The following is a 20,085-nucleotide window of genomic DNA, read 5'->3' as shown; positions in this document are numbered from 1 at the left end:
AAGTACCACTTCCTCCATGAAGCCTTCTTTGATTCCTCACCCTGGGGGAAAAAAAAATCTCCCTTTGCTCCATCACAATTGACCTTATATTATACTTGAGTATATGTTGACCTTCACCTCTTGACTCCTCTAAGACTATAAGTTCCTTGAGAACGAGGACTGAATTGTTTTTCATACTTGTATCTTTTTCATGAGTATTCCAACATTAAGCACATAGCTGGTCATGCTTAAAATATATTTGTATTTAACTGAATTCCAGCAGGGTCGGTTCACCCAGCCCCAACTGACGACAAGATAGATGCCGTTTCTCTTTTTAACTTCCCTCTCGTCCTTATTCCTTGGAAGGGAAAGCTTAGCTCTCCCAAGGAAATATTTGGCTGGGGAATTGGTCCTTTGACCAACAGAGATCTCTATGGTTTTAAGCATGCACTGTATGCCTTTTTACAATTTTCTAACAAGTAATCTATTGTCCTAACTACAGGAAGGGACTGGCCCTTGCAGACAGCACTATAACCACCCTACCATCTAGTTTTCAAGCCCAATCTCTTTTTCTGCAAGGGTTAGCTACATGTATTGGTATAATCACATTTCCACCAATCTGCACACAGTGGAACAGATAATCTTAAACCATGGAGAATCCAAAAACTAGTCTATTTGGCTGTGGAATGCAAGATGTGGTTTTTTTCTAATTTTATTTTTCTCAGGGCAATCTTAGTGAAATGAATTTACCTTCTCTGAGCTCCCTGACAGCGGATGTTCACCTTCAGGGAGAGGGGCTTACCACTGCCTTACAGAACAGTTAGGAATTCTATTTTCTCTGAGAGAGAAGAGACTTCTAACTATTCCTACCTCCCACTCATGGCATGAACTTCAACTATTAATACTGCTGATGGAGCAGTATAATATATAATATATAATATAATATAATATAATATAATATAATATAATATAGTATAATATAGTATAGTATAGTATAATATAGTATAGTATAGTATAGTATAGCATAGCATAATATAGCATAATATAGCATAATATAGCAGTATAGTCTGCTTCAGTAGTTCCAGGGACAGGGAACTCACTACCTTATACTATGTTAGGACATTCATTCATTCTTTTTTTTTTTTTTTTTTTTTTTTGCAGGGCAGTGGGGGTTAAGCCACTTGCCCAGGTTCACACAACTAATAAGTGTCAAGTGTCTGAGGTTTAAACTCAGGTACTCCTGAATCCAGGGCCGGTGCTTTATCCACTGCGCCACCTAGCTGCCCCAGGACATTCATTCTTAAACTGAGCCAAACAAAATCTCCCTCCCTCTAACCTCCATCCCCCTTGATCCTAGTTCTTCCTTTTAGTAAGGCACAAAGACCAAGTCCAATAATCCTACTTTCATGGGACAACCCTTGAAAATAGATACTACGTATCACCATAACCCTGCTCATCCCAAATCTTCTCTTCTCCAGACTGAACATCCTTGGTCCCTTCACATATGACATGGTTTGGAATAACCACACTTGTCTTCCTCCTCTGGATACAGTCTAGCTTGTCAACATCCTTCCTTTTTTTTTTTTTTTTTTGGTGGGGCAAAGAGGGTTAAATGGATTGCCCAGTGTCACACAGCTAGTAAGTGTCAAGTATCTGAGGCCAGATTTGAACTCAGGTCCTCCTGAATCCAGGGCTGGTGGTTTATCCACTGTGCCACCTAGCTGCCCCCCTAGGCTTCAGATGGGGTCTGACTAGGGCAGATGACAGAAAGATTCCCTTCTCTGGGACAATATACTCTTATTACTGCTGCCTGAGAGTGAATTAGAAGAGATACCAACTGAATCACACTGTTGACTCATATCAAACTTTCAGTTCACAAAGAAGTCTTTATAGCCATGCATACATCCATGTTAGTGTTGTCATTCAGTCATTTGATGATTTGTGAGCCCATGGACCATACTGTCCATGAGGTTTATTGGCAAATATACAGGAGTGGTTTGCCATTTCCTTCTCCAGTGGATTAAGGTAAACACAGGCTAAATGACTTGCCCATTGTCACACAGCTAGCAAGTATCCTTATTTGAACTCAGTTCTTCTTGACTCCTAAGCAAACAGAAGGTAAGTGAGCCCAAAGTCACACAGCTATTAAGTGTCTAAGGCCATATTTGAACTCAGGTCTTCCTGACTCCAGGCCCAGCACTGTACTCACTCAACCACCCAGCTGCCATGTATATTATAGAATAATGCAAACTCAGAATGCTCAAAGACAGCTAAGAGCAGAGAGCATTAGCACACAGAATGTTAGAGCAGGAAGGAACCTTAGAGAGCTCCTCGTCCAATCTCCTCATTTTCAATTCAATTCAATAAACATTTATGAAGCGCCTACTCTGAGGAAAACAGATGCCTGAGGATGTGCACTGGTTTGCTCAGGATTCCATTGCAATAATCGACACATGATCCCAAATACGTATTTTTGCTGAATAACCTTGAGAGAACACCAACAGTAATCAAGGCTTAGCATATACATTTAATATATACCATATGAGTGTCCTGTTGCACCTGTCTCCTCTAATCATGTGACTTTACCTAGAGGATTCTGAGTTACTCCCTTTCTCAACCCCCACCCAACACCACCAACTTTCAAGGCTAAAAATAAGCCACAAAGGTTGACTGCCAGGAAGCCTGGCATCCACTCTGCCAAAGATCTGTTGGGCAATGTAAAAAACAAGTCATCTTATCTGACCAAGTTACCATCCTGGAAGGTATTCCGGACTTTGGGGCAACAAATGTGGCTATGGGGAGATGGTTGGTCATTCTTCTCCTGTCTATGAGCATCTCTGGGGCACCCAGAGAACATCATCTCTGCACACAGTATTTATAGGCAAAAGCTCAGCTGAAACCAGACACCCACTCATTTCAGTCCCTTCATGTACAGGCACACAGTTTTATACCTGGATTTTAAGATTCAGGGAAGGAAGGAGACAATCTGGACAAAGTTCATCAACTGCCCCTAAAGACACACATCAAAACCGTTGTGATCTTTTGATTCCACCTGAATCAAGTTTCCCTTGAGTGTCACCAGGAGAAACCTCTCCTCTAGTCTGGGAAAATGGATAGGTCCAATAGAATTGGACCCCTAAATCACATGCCCTGAAAACATCTCTATTGTTTGAAAACAGAATTTACTTCAAAGACAGGCAAAACTGGGAAAACTCGATCAAGAACAATTCACAAATAAAGAGATCCTACCAGAAAGGACCTGGGGGGTAGCTGGGTGGCGAAGTGGATGAAGCACCGGCCCTGGATTCAGGAGTACCTGAGTTCAAATCCGGCCTCAGACACTTGACATTTACTGACCCTGTGTGACCCTGGGCAAATCACTTAACCCCCAAAGCCCCCACAAAAAAAAAAAAAAAAAGAAAAGAAAAAGAAAAAAAAAAAGAAAGGAACCGATGTTGGTTAAATGTCAAGTAGTCCCCACAGTCACTGGGCATTTAACTTGTTTTCAGCTTTTTACCACCAATAATGCTGCTATGAACTTTATATTTGTTTTGTATAAACAGATTTGATTCCACCCATCCCTTCCTGCTTGCAGTGCTAGAGATGTGAGGTGAGTTATGGTGGCATAGAAAAAAGAAATGGAATAGAAGTCAGGAGAGTTTGGTTCTAGCTTCAGGTCTGCCCCTAGTTTGCTCTGTGACTATGGGCAAGTCAATGAATGCCTTTCTCTTGGCCTCAGTTTCTTCATCTATACAAATGGATTAATATCTTTCCCTACCTATTTCACAGTGGTAAGATGAGGCTCATATGACCCAAATGTGATTAAAAGTGCTTTGAAAGGGGGCAGCTAGGTGGCGCAGTGGATAGAGCACCAGCCCTAGATTCAGGAGGACCTGAGTTCAAATTTGGCCTCAGACACTTGACACTTGCTAGCTATGTGACCCTGGGCAAGTCACTTAACCCTCATTGCCCTGCAAAAAAAAGAAAAAAGTACTTTGAAAAAGTACTACATGCTTCACCAATGGAAGAGAGCCCTTATTAACCAGTTCTTAGTGATTAAGGAGTCTTGGAAAAAAGAAGAGTATTTTAATATGGATGGAATGGAGAAGTATGGGTAGGGGAGAATGGCAGTACCACATTTGGCATACAATGGGTATGGAGAGGGGTATGGAGACAGAGAGAGAGGGAGAGGGAGAGAGTGTATATGAACAAGGACCTGATGATATTACCTCCTGCCCCAGTCACCCTAAGGCCTGCTCCTCAAGCAAGTTCTCACAAACAAATCCAAGACTTCCCAGATAGGCAAAGAGAATCTGGACCTGTCCCAATCAATAGACTCCATTCCTGGCTGAAGTCCCACCTCTGCTACTTCTTAGCTGTGTCCCCTTGTACAAATTGCTTCCCCTCTTTAAGCCTCAGTTTCCTCATATGTCAAATAAAAATAATAGAAGAAATTATAAGGATAAAAAGCTGTGGGTTAAGGTTTCCTTTCAGTTAATCAAGTTTACTGTGTGACCTTAGGCAAGTCATTTCTCTGGGCCTCATCAGTAAAATGAAAGGAGCGGATAAAGTGGTCTCCAAGATTTCTTTCAGCTCTGACACTCAGGATCACTAAGGTTGTTCTCATCTTTAATGGTCAGCAATTCTAATTCATGCCAGATTACTTCATACTTCTGTGGGGTGGCCTTGATTGTGAGCAAAGATGGACAAGTCTGGAGGACACACACCACTTAAGACTTTCCTTCCTTGTATGCTCTCCCCACCCCCAGTCTCCTTGTTTTTTAAATATGTGGTCAAGGGGCAGCTAGGTGGCACAGTGGATAGAGCACTGGCCCTGGATTCAGGAGTACCTGAGTTCAAATCTGGCCTCAGACACTTAACACTTACTGGCTGTGTGACCCTGGGCAAGTCACTCAACCCCAATTACCTCACTAAAAAAAATAGAATAAAATAAATATGTGGTCAAGTCCAAGCATGATGGAGAGGAAAGAGCCCTGGACTTTGAGTCACTGGACCTACCTCACAGAGCTGTCATGAACAAAGCATTTTATAAACCTTAAAGTGCTCTAAAAATGGGAGCTGTAATTATTCCTGATGTCTCCCTTCTTACCCTGCCTCCCCACTGCCACACATACTGCTCCATCTAACCTGGTCTCCCCATGCTCCAGACTCTTACCCTCAGTGGGGCTGCTGCCTCCATCCAGGAAGCTAACAGTATCCACACATGCTTCTCCTTCTTAGATTCCATAAGTGGTGAGGAGGAAGGCTAAAGCCCAGATCTACTCTAGGCTAGTGGGCCTGGGGAGCCACAAGGGATCCATCCCATCTGCATTCACAGCTCACTTTAAGAAGAGAGAAAAATGGATGGGATGGGGAAGGGGACATGAGGGAGAATTAAGGAGGGGCCAGCCTCTCCTTGTGCTGCCTGCCCTTAGGCAAACAGAGACTTCCCTTTTGACATCTCCCTCTTTTCTCATGAAAGGGCAACAAGAGCGGGAGAATAGACAAAGCACTACATCTTAGGCCAGAGGAACTGGGTTTGAATCCCGCCTTGGTGGTTATGACTTACATAAATGATGGCCGAGGATTTCCCTTCTCTAACTCAGTTTTGTTCTCTATAAAAGGCGGAGCTGGACTAGATCTTTAAGGCAAGTTCCAATTTTAAATCCTACTATTTGTCCCGATCCTCTATGTGGCCTTGGGTCTCTGATGATGAGTAGAGTGAGATGTAAGCTCGTGGACATGGGGTGGAGAGCAGAACCAGGGGAATTCAGACGGTGGCGGAGAGGGAGGGTGGGTTCCCAAACAGTTCTCTTCCCTTCAAAGCCACAACCCATGGGAACAGAGGGAACAGATAAAAATAGATATGAGCTGTGCTTTGTGAATCCCAAACAGACTCATCTCCCCTAACCCCAACAGTCTCCTGGCCTTCAGGAATGGGTAGTAGAAGCAGCTTGGGAAAGGGCCGGAGGGCACAGCCAAGCCCTCTAACAACAGTCTGTCCCCTTCCCAACCCCAAAACCACTGGGGACAGAGGAATGCTGCCTGTCCCTCCAGGGAAAAGCAAAGGAATGGGAGTGGAATGTTCAGGCAGATCTTCTCCTTAAAAGGACAAGAACCCTTGGTGGGCTCGGAATTATCATCCATGAAGACTTGCTTTACCTTTCAGGGTCCCAGCTTCCACAGCTGTAAAAAGGTGGACCTAGAGGAGATGATCTTTAATGATCCATTGCCATGGTATGTACGTTCCAAGGTCCCTTCTAGCTATAATGGTCCCGGTTCTAGCATTCTAAATTCTACTCTGAGGAAGTGGCATTGTGTAGTGGAGAGAATGGCTAGGCTTGGAGTTAAAAGACCTGGGGCCAGCTAATAAAATTTGCTGTGACAATGGGCCAATCACTTTTATCTTTCTGTCAGTTACTTCAACTAAAAAATGGGAATAATAACACTTGCATTAACCTTCCTCAAAGAACTATTTTGAAGAAAATACTTTCCAAAATTGAAAATGCCATAGAATAGTTAGTATCCCCACACACAATAACAACAATGGATCTTACAGCTCTAACAGTATATGATCTCAGGAGATCAATTCTTAATTTCATTTATCCCTGATGCTCTTCAGACTGAAACAGTAGGGATCGAGAGCAAGAGACTTGGGTTTCAGAACCAACTGTACCACTAACTTACCCTGCAACCTTAGGCAAATCACTTTCCCTCTCTGGACCTCCATATTCTCCTCCACACAACCGAGATAATGACACCTAACCTACCTTCTTCACAGGTACAAGATGAAGCCCAGGTGAGATAAATACATTTGAAAGCACTTTGAAAAAGGCTTTATGCTTTTTCCAAAATAGAAGACAGTGTGATTATGAATCAATTCTTGGTGTCAAGGGAGCCTTTGAAGGAAGGGGAGGGGCAGTGGAGGAGGGTGTTGCAAGGACAGGTCTGAATGCTAATCCACTGGAGAGCTCCTGGTGTATAATATAGACCCTGTTCCCTTAGTTAGCAAAACCAGCCAGAGGCAATACAGGGTATAGAGAAGAGCTCGGCACTTCAAGTAAGAAGACTCTGGGTCACTTACTAGTGCAAATGACCTTAGGTAAGTCATTCACCTCTTCTGGGCTTTGGTTTCCCCATTGGTACTATAAGAGTGATGTCTTTACTACCTACCTCACAGGGCTGCTGTGAGAAGCAAATGAGTTAATGGATGGTTAAGTACTTTGCAGACTTTAGGAAAGCACTCTATAAATTCATTCACTCATTCAGCCATTCATTCATCATTCCTCACCAAGTATTTCATCATTCTAGCTGTATTTCACAACTAGAATGGGCTTTTCAAAAAACATTCAGGGCCACATTTACTTTCTAACATCTACTTTCCTTTCACATTCTGGGGAGAAAATATACATAGCAAAAAACTTTCCATCTCATCCCCCAAGTCATCCTGCAGTCTGAATAATTTCAGGTTTTTAATCAATAGCTGTCAGACTTGTCAAATTACTTTAGGGACCGCAAAGCAATTTTTAAACATTCATAAACCTCGGTAGAACCAGTTAAGTGCCCTGAATTTTAAGAGGAAGAGGCGCCCAAAAACACTGATCAAACAGGATTGTATTCCAGCAAATTAGAAATTAGCTTTTCATGAATCCCCTCCCCAATACTTATCTGGCAATGAGTTCCCAGGCAGTGGAAAATATTCAGCCAGGGAGGTGGGGAGGTGACAGTGATGGGAAAGAAAGAAAAGTATACCCTACTGAGGGGGTGGGAAGGAGGGGCTCAGTTGGGCTCAGTGGTAGGCATTTCATCTCAATCCCTAGCCCTAAACATAATGCCTTGCACATAGTAGGTATTTGTTGGATTAAATTAGATGTGACCTTACCCTTTCATGTTGGCCACATTATCCCTAATCGGTCCAAGCATCCTTTCTTCTTGGCCACCACGCTAGTATAGGCCCTTTACCAGTGGCATAGACAATGGTAATAGCCTTCCAAAAGCTCTTTAGGTCTCATGCTATCTGCCTCTCCCTTCTCCTCAAACCATCCTTCATTCCGATGCCAGAATGATCTTCTTTTCCATAGATTTGGTCATCTCTCTTAAAAGTTCAAACTCCATTGCTTGACATTCAATGTCCTCTGCAGTCTGGTGCCACCCTACCTTTCTGGTCTTGTTTCATATTACTCACTTCCATGTACTTTAGCCTCCAGCCAAACTCATCTATTTTTTCTATTCTCCAAATGGGCCGTGTGCCTTTCAACCTTTGATCTGACTATTCTCTAGGTTGGGATGGATGCCCTCAAATTCTCTCATCTGTAAAATGGGGGATTTGGGTTCAATGATGTTTAAGGTCCCTTTCTAGCTCTAAATCCAATGATCCCTCCCCATCTTTGCCTATTGAATCCCTATTCATCGTTTAAAGTTCAACTTAAATGCCAACTTGATAACTTCCCTCTTATCCCTTTAGACAATAATGACTTTTCCCTTCAGACTTTACAAGGTGCTTTCATTTTGTAAGGCTCTAATATGCTTATTTAACATTTACTATCTGTGTTTTATCCTTCATTTAGACTATGAGTTTCTTGAAGGCAGGGACAATCCCTTATTTCTTCTTGGTGAACAAAGTGCTGGGTACACTGCTGATGCTTAATGAACGTTCAACGTATTGTCTAAAAGTTTGTTTTCTTTCTGGATAAATCCATTCTGGACCTCTCTTTCTCTCTCTGTCTCTTTCTCCCCCTTCATCAATCCATTAAATTCAGCAACTGCTCCCCACCTCTACTGGGTCACCTTATCTATTCACCACACCCCTCCTTTCAAAGATTTAATGTACATTAAAAGCAATTACTAATATGGTTGAGTTCTCTACCCCACTTTCTAGACTACTACTTGAAATCCCCATGTTTATAATTTACCACATAAATCTGTAGGTCTCTCTCCATTAACAAGCACTTTTGGGATTATCAGTTTGTCAACTATGTAGAGGATACACTGAAAGGGGTGAGACAAGTAGATCAGTCAGGAAGCTGTTGCAAAAGTCGGAAGCCAGAACTAGACTTGATGGTCCTTCCAGTGGAAAGAAGACAATGGATATGAGAGATGTTGTAAAGACAGAATCCATCAGAATTGACAACTGACTGGTTATTGGGGGCAAGGGGGGTGATAAAGGAGGGTAAAGAATAAAGGATAGGGGGATAGCTAGGTGGCGCAGTGGATAAAGCATTGGCCTTGGATCCAGGAGAACCTGAGTTCAAATCCAGCCTAAGACACTTGACACTTACTAGCTGTGTGACCTTGGGCAAGTCACTTAACCCTCACTGCCTCACCAAAAAAACAAAAAGAATAAAGGATAGGGGTAGCTAGGTGGCACAGTGGATAGAGCACTGACCCTGGATTCAGGAGGACCTTCAAATCCAGCCTCAGACTCTTGACCCTGGACAAGTCACTTAGCCCCAATTGCCTCACCAAAAAAAAAAGAATAAAGGATAACCTTAAGGTTGGGAACTTGAGTGACCAGAAGAATGATTGATACCCTTCTAAGACATATAAAAGTTGGCAATGAAGGTTCATGTAGAGAAAATGATGACGAATTCCATTTTGGATGCAATGGCTGAGATGCCTATAGGATATCCCGGTGGAGAGGTCTAGCCAGCAGTCAATGCAGGACTAAAGCTAAGGGGAAGAAATAAAGGCTAGAATCATAGAACAGAATTTTCAAATTTATAAAGGGGCCTTGGAACTATGTAACCTTAGGTAAGCCAATCAATGTCTCTGAGCCTTCATTTCCTCATTTGTAAAAAAATAATGAGGTTGGATTGGATGGCTTTTATGAACGTACAGAGAATCCTCTAGTCTAATGACCCTCATTTTACACAGGAGGAAAGTGACTTATTCAAGGTCACAAAATCCCTATTATCAAGCAAATCTCCATCTTATCAAACTTACTAACTGATATAAATGGAGAAAGCTGTGACTCTCCCTGGCACTGCCATATTATAAGCTATAAGAGAAATGCTATAAGAGAAAGTGAAAGGATATTTATTGGGTTCTTGGGGATATATCTTTCCCTACATGATTCCAAATCTTAGGGGACCTGACCTCCCTTTTTAAAATTGCAATTAGCTAATGATCCATATGTAGCAGACAAGCATCCATTGGGGGAGGGAAAGGAAAATACTATTCATGGGGAAACTGGTAAAAGAGAGAAACTTTCAAAAAGAGAGAGAGAGAGAGAGAGAGAGAGAGAGAGAGAGAGAGAGAGAGAGAGAGAGAGAGAGAAACTTAAGAGAAACCAGATCATTTATCCAACAATCAGGAGAAGCTGGTATAATGTGGTCTCAATGGCTGGTTTCTACTTTTTTTTTTTTTTGGTGAGGCAATGGGGGTTAAGTGACTTGCCCAGGGTCACACAGCTAGTGTCAAGTGTCTGAGGTCAGATTTGAACTCAGGTCCTCCTGAATCCAGGGCCACTGCTTTATCCACTGTGCCACCTAGCTGCTCCCAGTTTCTACTCCTTTTTGCTGTTTTCTATTCTCTTTAAGACCTAGTTCTTAACCTCATTGCTCCGCAAAAAAAACCCAAAACCTAGTTCTTAAAGGTGGGGAAGAGACAAGGCCTGGTGGAGCCCTCTGTTTGAAAGATGGGATTGGCTCCTCAGCCGGGTGACCTTTTACACTCCTGACAAGGAGTTTCTTCAATTGTTTCTCCCAAGCTTCAAGAAGGAAGGCTAAAGGAACTGTCCTCCAATGTGGCCTGTATCCATCCAGCTTCTACTATGAGATTGAGGTGGTGGTCCAATAATGGAGAGTGGCATCATGGAAATTAAAAGATGACTTTGCAACAACTCTAACTATCCAAGTGGCTTCCTATCATTAGAAGTCTTCAAACTAAAGCTGAATCACATGTCAAGGATGTTACAAAGGGGATCACTGCTCAAAAAAGGGTTTAAATAGATGACTTCTAAGTTCACCTTTGCATTTTAAGGAATACTGGATTTAGGGTCAGAATCCCTGAATTTGGGGACCCAGCTGGGAAACAAACCTAAGTCTAAGGTGATGGACGGAGCCCTGGACTGAGAATCAGATGAGAACTGGGGTCAAATCCTAGCTCTGCCACTTAGTAGCTGAGTGATAGTGGGCAAGTCTTGTCATTTTCCTGGACCTTAATTTCCTCACATGTAAAATGGAAATGCATCAGTTACATAATGGATTTAGAACAGAAGAGACCTTTAGAGATACTCTTGTCCAACTCATTTATTTCATAGAAACTTAGCCAGGCCAAGATTTGAGCCCTCGAAAATCAAATGAGATAATCAATGTAAATTTATTTGGTATACAGCACTACAAAAATGGAAATTGCTCATTATTGTTATTATTATTATTAAAGTAATGTTGATTTTCCAGTTACCCTGGAAGCTATTGGTTATGTAGTAATTAAATGCTGGAGCTAGCTTTTTTCCAGGACACTGTGAGGTCTCCCTTTCAAGCAGCTCCCAGGTATTCCTTAATTGGGAGCATGGTTTAGAAGAGGGAAAAGTTAGAAGACCTTGCAAACATCTGCATCAACACACAGCTGGGACAGACCAAGCAAGCACCTCCTGGCTCACCCTCGATCTCAGGGATAGGCTATTTCCTCTAACAAAGATTCAACAATATCACAGTGACCTAGTTTTTGACAGTTGTTTCAAATACTTAAGCTGAGGCTCCCAGAGCCGGAGAAACCGCCTTCCCAGAGCCCCCAGCCTGCCAGCATCTGTCCACATCACTTCCTCAACCTCTTCCAGCCAGGAGGTTCTGGGGGCAGACAAGAAAGAGGTGGGGTAGGGATTGAGATTGGGGAGGGGGGGGTGAAGCCTGAGGAAGATGTTGGGGAGAAAGGAGGGAGGAGGGATAATTAGTCAATGTCTAGCTGGAAATCTGCCTTCTTTGTGCCTTGGGGGCAGCTCTGTCTTGTGGCCTTGGCTAGAGACAAATGTCAGCCTGTGCAGTAGAAGGAGGAGGCCTGGCCTAAGTCAAGAGACCTGGGTTCAAAAACTAATTCACTGTGGGATTTCAGGTAAGTCACACCTCCCTGACTCTCTCAAATGTGAGTAAGGGGTGGACAAAGTCACTAAAGTCTTTTCCAACTCTTAACATTCCAAGTTGTAGCATTCTATGAACTTAGTTTCAAAATTCCACCTCCTAAGGCCCCTTCCAGTGCTGACAACCTATGTTCTAATGGCCTTTCTAGCTGACATTCTATGACTTTTTCCCCTAGAAAAACACAAAAACCAAGCATTTAACAAGGCACTGGATTTTTACTCAGCGAATAATGAGGCAGCCAAGCCTTTCAGAACCAGACACTTAGAGCTGGAAGAGTCTTTAGAGATCCTCCAGTCCCTTAGAATACGTCTCCCCTCACACATTCTGGTAGTGTTTTTCTCTCTTAAAAAAATTCCACACACCCCCACCCCTTTCAGTTAGCCTATTTCTAATGATTTCCATATTTTGGCCTAGGTCAGGTCACGGCTACTATTATTTCTCCTTTACTACAAAGGTCTAGGAAATACAATGTTCAGGCCTAGCCTTCAAATAAGGGTAGACCTCCTGGCCTTCAGCACTTAAGTCAGGGCTGGGAAAATCAAGAATTCCAAACCTTTCTTTATAAAGGGAATGGGGAGGAGCCAGAGGTAGGACTGATTTTACAGTGACAACCCTGCCACTAATGATGTGACTTTGGGCAAGTCACTGGCTCTCTCTGTGGCTCAGTTTCCCCATCTACAAAACAAGAAAGTTGTACTACATGATCTTTTCCAGCTCAGATAGTCTTAGTAGATGGTTCTAACATTCTATGTTCTCAGGGTGATTTCTAGCTTTGACAGGCTATGATTCTCTTTTCAAAGGCTATGGAGGCACAGGTGGAATAGTTCTGCCCTGGGGCAATGGTCAAGTTGTCTTTCACCATAAATGCCAACTCCTGGAGACCCTGGAGTCAGGGACTGCATTCCTGTTTCTCTATCTGGCTGTGCCCAGCCCCTGGATTCTGTTAACAAAATCAGTGCAGATGATGCATTTCAGGTGCCAAAGGAGGACAGGGTCCAGCCTGAGGGTGGTGCTCCACAAGATAAGGGGTCGGCAAATAAACTGACAGTCCCCTTATCCCCCTAACCTAAACACACACATTAACCCCGTCCCTGGCCAGACAGCCTTTGCTACTCACCATCACCATCGCTACACTCCGGCTTCCTCCGGCCAGCCCCAGGAGCTGAAGAAACCCAGGCAAAACCATGAGCTACCCAAGGAGGGAAAGGAGGGGAGTCATTCCCAGGCCCCCGATCTGCTGCCTCTCCGTATGGTGCGAGCTGCCACAGGCCGGCTAGGAGCTGCCCGCTGGCCCTTACTAAGCCTTCTCTCCCTCTGGTTCTCAGCAAACCATTCCAGCCCTGTCCACTGGGAACAATCATCGCTAGTTAAACAAAGGCTATATTCTAACTCTATGTAATGTGCTTTTAAAGGGACAGTGTCCCATTCTGGGCTGCTGGGGATTTAAAGGTACAGAGACCTTTTTCTAAGCAAAAGATTGGGAGAAAATAGGAAATATGAAAACCATCACAGTAGAAACTGGAGCCTATGTTCTTCACAACAAGTTTTTAAAGAAAATTAAAAAACAATTTTCATGGGTTCTGAAAGTCCAAAAATGAAATGTTAGGGTTTGAATTGGTGCTGAGTATCTGAGAAGGATGGCAAAATAGTTAGCTTCAATTTATATGCTAGAGACATTCAGCTGGGTTTACCTTGGGATAAACCAAACCTCTCCCATTGGAGGCAGACATACTCACTCACACTTTTTCCATTGGGGGAGGGGGGAGGGAGGAGAGGGGGAAGGAAGAAGGGTTGGTGGTATTTGTGTATGATGAGAGGAAGAATGGCAGAAGGATTCTAGAGGTAAAAGGAAGGTGGAGGAAGAGGGACTAGAAGAAGGAAGATGAGAAAGCTGGGACAAGAAGGGAGGAAGAGATGGGGAAGTAAGGATTAGGAAAAGAAAGGAGCACCAGAAAGAGAAAAACATGCAAGGAAGGGCAAACAAGCCACAAATCCACTTCATATAGGGATTATTTGAAGCAATCATGTTGTTTATAGTCAATAATAGTCAATAAATATTTATTATCTACTGTGGGCTAGACACTGTGCTAAGCCTCAAAAAACCAACCAGACAAACAACAACAAAAAAAGATAGTCCCTGGCTTCAAGGAGCTTTCAATCTAATGGGAAAAGACAACATACAAAAGAAAATAGTAAAGGTAGGGAGAAGAGGGGAAAAGAGACTTAGGAAGGACATGTGCTAGCTAAGAGAATCTGATGGCAATCAAAAAGAGGCATCACTGATACCAGGAAGAACTTCCAAACAACTAAAGCTGTCCAAAAATGGTAAGTACTGTCTTGGAAGTCTTCCACTAGAGTCTGAATGATCACTCACTGGGTATGTTGGAGTAGAGATCCCTTTTGTGTAAGGGATATCTAGGTGGCCAATGAGGTCCCTTCCAACTCTCAAATTCTGTGATTCCAAGAACTAAGAGGAGGAGACAGATTAGGGAGAAGAGGGCAAAGGAAAAGGGAATGAAGGTGTCTATGGAATCACACCATACCTTCCCTTCTGCCCTGCACCCTAGCTGCTTCCTCATGGCCCACACTGGCCCCAAAGCCCCACAGGTTGGCCGAGTCTGAGTGCCAGATGGATTGCTGCTTAAAATGTCTATCCCCCAAAAGTGAAAATGACCATGGTTTTTCTCTGGGCACAGTGACGACTGGGGCTACATAGGTAGTTAATCTGAGTTATCAGAGAAAAGTTCTCTAGTGTTCAGAGGAGCTAGGCCAGAACCTCATAAATTTTGCAAAAACTAAAGACCAGTGTTAAGACTTTCTGGTCTAGCTGACAATGCAAAGCTGGTGACAACATCGGTTCAGGGTGGCAATCAACTTCAAACTGGATAAATATTCAGTTGAATTTTCTGTTTCCAAAAGTTTTTGAAAATGTTCTAGTCTTGTTTTGCATTTATCAATGGTGTCAGAAGGCCATGAGAAATACTAATAATACCCAACTATTATTACTACTACTATTATCATCACCACCACTACCAATAGTTCTCATTTCTCTAACACTTTAAGGTTTACAAACACTTACCTAAAAACCAACCTTGTGGGGTAGGTAGCACAGCTTACTCTATAGCTGTTACTGTTGAGAAAAGTGAGCCATGGGAAGATAGGCAGACATGCACACGAGGTTACACAGCTATTACACAGTTTCAAAAGCTAGATTTGAACCTAGATCTCTTAACATCAAAATGTAGCTATTCTTCCACTACACAACCCCAGTAGTTAAGAGGAGTATAAGTATATTTAAATTAAGAGTAAGGACAGTCTCACGGGTTCAACCATCCCCTGGTTGTAGCATACCCTAATTAAAAGGTTTAGCAGCTTTCAAAGTGAGAATTAACCCTTTGAAAGTTCAATCTACAAGTCCAAACATTGTCAGGTAAACAAATGATTGAATCAATTTCCCTGTCCTGTCACCTACTCACTTACTGTGGAAGTCTATGTGTAGGGTTTTGCCTATTGTCACTAACTCATAATTCAACTGCACTTGAATTGAACTCATTGATATGATGATAAAAAGCTAGCATTTATATAGCACTTCAAATTCTACAAAGCACTGTACATATGTTGTATATCAATTAAACATGCCTAATAAATAGAATTTATAGGTAGTTCACTGAAGTCCAGAGACTGAAGTGACATAATTATAGTCACACAAAAGGCAGTGTCAGGAATTAGAACCCAGGTCCTTGGACTCTAACTTAATCTAGAGATCTTTACATTTTATCACCACACAGGTGGGTCCAGAGGACTCTCTAGTTGCCCTCAAAACTCAGCTCATGTGTAAAGCTCCCTTTAGTTGCTTTTTATATTCTTTGTATATATTTTATCTTCATGTTCTCATGCATTTGTTGTTTTCACCCTACAGAATACAAGGTCCTTGAAGGCAGGAACTTTTTATTTTTGTCTTTGTATCCCCCAAACTAAGCACAGGGCCCAACACACAGTAGGGGGTTTTAAGAAGCAGAAACAGAAGTCAGAGGAAGATAAGGACTGAGATGGGATAAACCAGTGTGTGCTTTGCTGCTGAACTTCCCATCTCCCAGCTGATCCCACTTAGCCCATATGGTAAGAGTCCCCAGGGTTAAGGATATGCTGAGTCTACCCCATCTAAGAGGGATAGTGATTGGGGAAAGGAAGAAAGGCCATTGTGCCCTGGGTTTAGCAGCCTCGGGGAATGAGCTAGTCTGGAGACAGCTGAAAAGTACCTCCCACACCAGGGGAAGAATGAGTATCTCAGAATGAATGCTCTTTTCTGGTGTAGGACCCCATCTAATCGGCACTTGCTCTGGCCAGTCTCTCACTTAGGCTAGAGCCTAGTTTCTTTTTTTTTTTTTTTTTGCGGGGCAATGGGGGTTAAGTGACTAGAGCCTAGTTTCTTAAACTATGGGTCAGGACCCCACATGGGGTTGTGCAACTGAATTTTGGGTTTGTGAAAAATTTGGCAACAGTAAAAGTATACCTATTTTATATACCTATATACTCAGAATTGTGTAAAAATTTCTTAGACGAAAAGAGATGGCATGTGGAAAAAGTTTAAGAAGCCCTGGACTAAAAAAAAAAAAAAAGGAAGCAGCCCTGGATAGAACATAGGATATATGAAAGGAACTGATGTCAAATAATGAGGGCAGAATGAAGAACCTTCACTGCTATGCTGAGTTTTTATTTAATCCAAAAGGCAATAGAGACAATAGGGAGCCATGGAAATTTTTTGTTATGGGGAATGAAATGGTGCTTTTCTCTTTTTCTCTTCAGATTCCAGAAGCTCCTTTTTTCCTTTCCTTTTCTCTCCAGATACTAGAAGCTCAGGGCCCAAGGCATTTGCCATATTTAAGTATCCTGGAAGGAAGTCTTAAATACAAATACCTGTCAAGAGAGGGCTGGAAGTACCATTTCTTTTATTTTTTTTTGTTTGTGGGGTTTTTTTGGGTGAGGCAATTGGGGTTGAGTGACTTGCCCAGGGTCACACAACTAGTAAATGTAAGTGTCTGAGGCTGGATTTGAAATCAGGTTCTCCTGAATCCAGGGCCGGTGCTCTATCCACTGTGCCACCTAGCTGCCCCCTTGTGCCATTTCTTTTAACTCCTACAACTATTAGAATCCTAGAGTATCATAGCTGGAAGGGAGAGGAACTTAAAGACCACCTACCACCTAGTCCAACCTCTACATTTTTAAAGAGAATGAAACTAGGGCCCAGAGAGAAATGACTTTTTCACCATCACACAAGAGTAGAGCTCCCTTGATCCTGAGAACCAGCATCCCTGCCATCATGACACTGTAGCTTACCAAGTCCCTCTCCTCTCTCACCCCATTGTTGTTCTCAGATGTTCCCTTACCTGCATGTGCCAGGATTTGGGGGGGGGGGGGGGCTTCCACCTATCCTGGCCTCTCTGCAAGCTACCAACCTGGTAAAGGCTGGAGGCCCATTGTAGCCTGTTTCTTTGTATATTGTGTTTACAACCTGGACAGGAAGGGCCGTGTCTGGGTGAGCTGAGTGGAGAGGAAGCAACAGGCTCTCCCATCTGAGATGAACAAAGAAATGCTCCAATTGGAGGAAGGATCAGTCTTAAAATTATTGGAGAGGGGGATTGCATGGCTATAATAAAGGGGAGTGTCTGGTTTTGAGAGTACTCTACTTCATTTGCTGTCTTAATTTCTTCATGGGCCGCAAATTCTTCCAACGTGCACATGCCACCAAATCTCTCTTCAAACCTTCGCAGTATGGTCTCTGACCCCATCACTAACCTGAAACTGCTCTCTCAAAGGTTGCCAGTGACCTATTAGTTGCAAAATGTGATGGCCTTTACTTGTTTTCACTCTCCTTGACCCTCTATATAAGCTTTTTTGTGTGTGGGGGTCAATGAGGGTTAAGTGACTTGCCCAGGGTCACACAGCTAGTAAGTGCCAAGTGTCTGAGGCCTGATTTAAACTCAGGTCCTCCTGAATCCAGGGCTGGTGCTTTATCCACTGTGCCACCTAGCTGCCCTCCTTTCTATAGCTTTGAATGCGCTTAACATTTCCCCTATTCCCACCCCAATCCCCTTAGTATTCTCTCATCATTTGGCCTCTGTGACACTGCTCCCTCCTGGTTCTCCTCTTTCCTGAGTATTCCTTTTGGGATTCCTTTGATGGCTCATCCTTTCTCCTTTCACTTCCTACATAAAACTGTGACATCAGCCCTCTTCTCTTTTTATACTCTCTCCTTAGGAGATACCACTTGCTCCCTAGAGTTATACAATAACCTGTATACAGATGACTCTGATGGCTATATATCTGAACTAGAATATTACCCCCCCTCCCCAAACTTCAGGCTACCAACTCCTACCGTCTGCTGAATGTGTCCATCTGGATGGCCTACTAGCACTTCTAATTCCTCATGTTCCAAGCTGAACTTTACCCCTCCTTGCAATATTCCAATTTCCCATGGTTCCATCATCCTCTTAGTCACCCAAGTTCAAAAATCTTTTTTTTTTTTGCTCTCCCTCAACACCCTCCTCCCACCTGACTATTCAGTCATTTTTTTCAGTCATGTCCAACTCTTCCTGACACTGAGCCAACACCCTCACTTTCTTCCCACCTGACTAGATGGCCAATATCTTTTCCAGCCCTAAATCAATGATCCTATGAAGGAGATTGGACAATCGTGCAGCCTTGGGTTCTAGTATTTGACCACCACTAACTTGGATGACCTTGAGCAAAAACATTTTCCTTGAGCCTCAGTTTCCTCATCTGTTTAAAAAAGTGAGGGAGAGGAGACATAAAACTAAAGACTTTCTAAGAGATCTTCCAATCCTAACAGTCTATGTTGTAAACTACCCTCAATTCCTGATATTTTGGATTTTGATGATCTGAATTTTTCAATTGAGGCTCTCACTGTCACCATCCCTTTGCTCCCCACCTTCAATTCTAGCTCTCTGTGAGCCCACCTCTTATCACGCCTGTTTCTGAACCCCACCTTCCTCCAAGTGAAAACAACCCTACCTACTTCCCTGGCCCTGAGCTAGGCTAGCTCCTTCCTTTCCTAGCAGAAGGCCCTGATGAGTTAGATAAGGCTGTGGGCTAGGCCTCACCAGGCCAGTGGCCCATATCCCTTTGTAGTAAGCAAACAAAACTCCATGGACTTTAAGCATATAGAGTGCCCATCATTCAGTGAAGGCTTGAGGATACAAGAGTTGTCCTGTGCTGTCTCAATCTAAGTCAAGGGGTAGTTTTGTCTTAAGACACTGGATACTGGTCGACCAGTGAGTTTCTAGGTGACATTTGAACTCTTAATGCTTGGATAGGGGTGCACTAAAAGGGGAGCCTGGAGGGAAAGACAACTTCTAGTGCTGAATTTTGACAGGAGCTCTCAGCCCTAGAGACAGTCTTTGCCCTTCCTGGGACCCATGCTCAAGCCTCTGTCAGAAATAACCAGAGCTCAACCCAATAAGCACTGTCTATTGCAGTAGAAATAAGCCAAGCATTCAATTTTGAGTCCAAGGACCTAGGTTAGAGTCCTAGTTTTGCCAATTATTATATGTTTTATCTTGGGCAAGTGACTTGGCAGCCACAATGTTATTCTGCTCTTAAGCTGCATTAAGAGAGAGTTAGTGTTCAGAACGCAGAAGGTGTGTTCTGTCCTGGTCAGACCACATTTAGAAAACCATATTCAGTTCTAGGTTTCACATTTTAAGAAAAACATAAACAAATTTAAGTGTTCCAAGAGGTGGGCGACTGGAGATATGAGGATCAGCAGAAAGAAGAGGGATATATAGAGAAGACTTAGGGTTAAGGGGGGGGGGGGGCGCGACAGTAGCACTGGGAGGGGACATGATAATGTTTTCATGTATGTCAAATATGAAGAACGAGGATTAGACTTATTCTGCTTGAGAATAATGGATAGGGGCAGCTAGGTGGTGCAGTGGATAAAGCACCGGCCCTGAAGTCAGGAGGACCTGAGTTCAAATCCGGCCTCAGACACTTGATACTTATTAGCTGT

The 20,085-nt window shown here is 43.1% G+C and overlaps 1 protein-coding gene across 9 annotated transcripts in view; it reads right to left on the bottom strand.

Moving 5' to 3' along the window:
• The window catches only part of LOC122740557 (DAB2 interacting protein), a 336,399-nt gene that overhangs the window by 65,531 nt on the left and 250,783 nt on the right, over positions 1 to 20,085 (bottom strand). Inside the window, exon 1 of one of the 9 annotated variants that reach the window (XM_043982904.1) lies at positions 13,174 to 13,385. The exons of the other annotated variants lie outside the window; for them this stretch is intronic. The gene's annotated coding sequence lies outside the window, so the exon portion shown is untranslated. Of the gene's footprint in view, positions 1 to 13,173; positions 13,386 to 20,085 lie in introns of those variants that run through there. 9 annotated transcript variants of the gene reach the window in all.

Source organism: Dromiciops gliroides, chromosome 2 (genome assembly GCF_019393635.1).
Source record: "Dromiciops gliroides isolate mDroGli1 chromosome 2, mDroGli1.pri, whole genome shotgun sequence".
Taxonomy (NCBI): Eukaryota; Metazoa; Chordata; class Mammalia; order Microbiotheria; family Microbiotheriidae; genus Dromiciops; species Dromiciops gliroides.
This window is presented reverse-complemented; position numbering and strand designations above follow the sequence as displayed.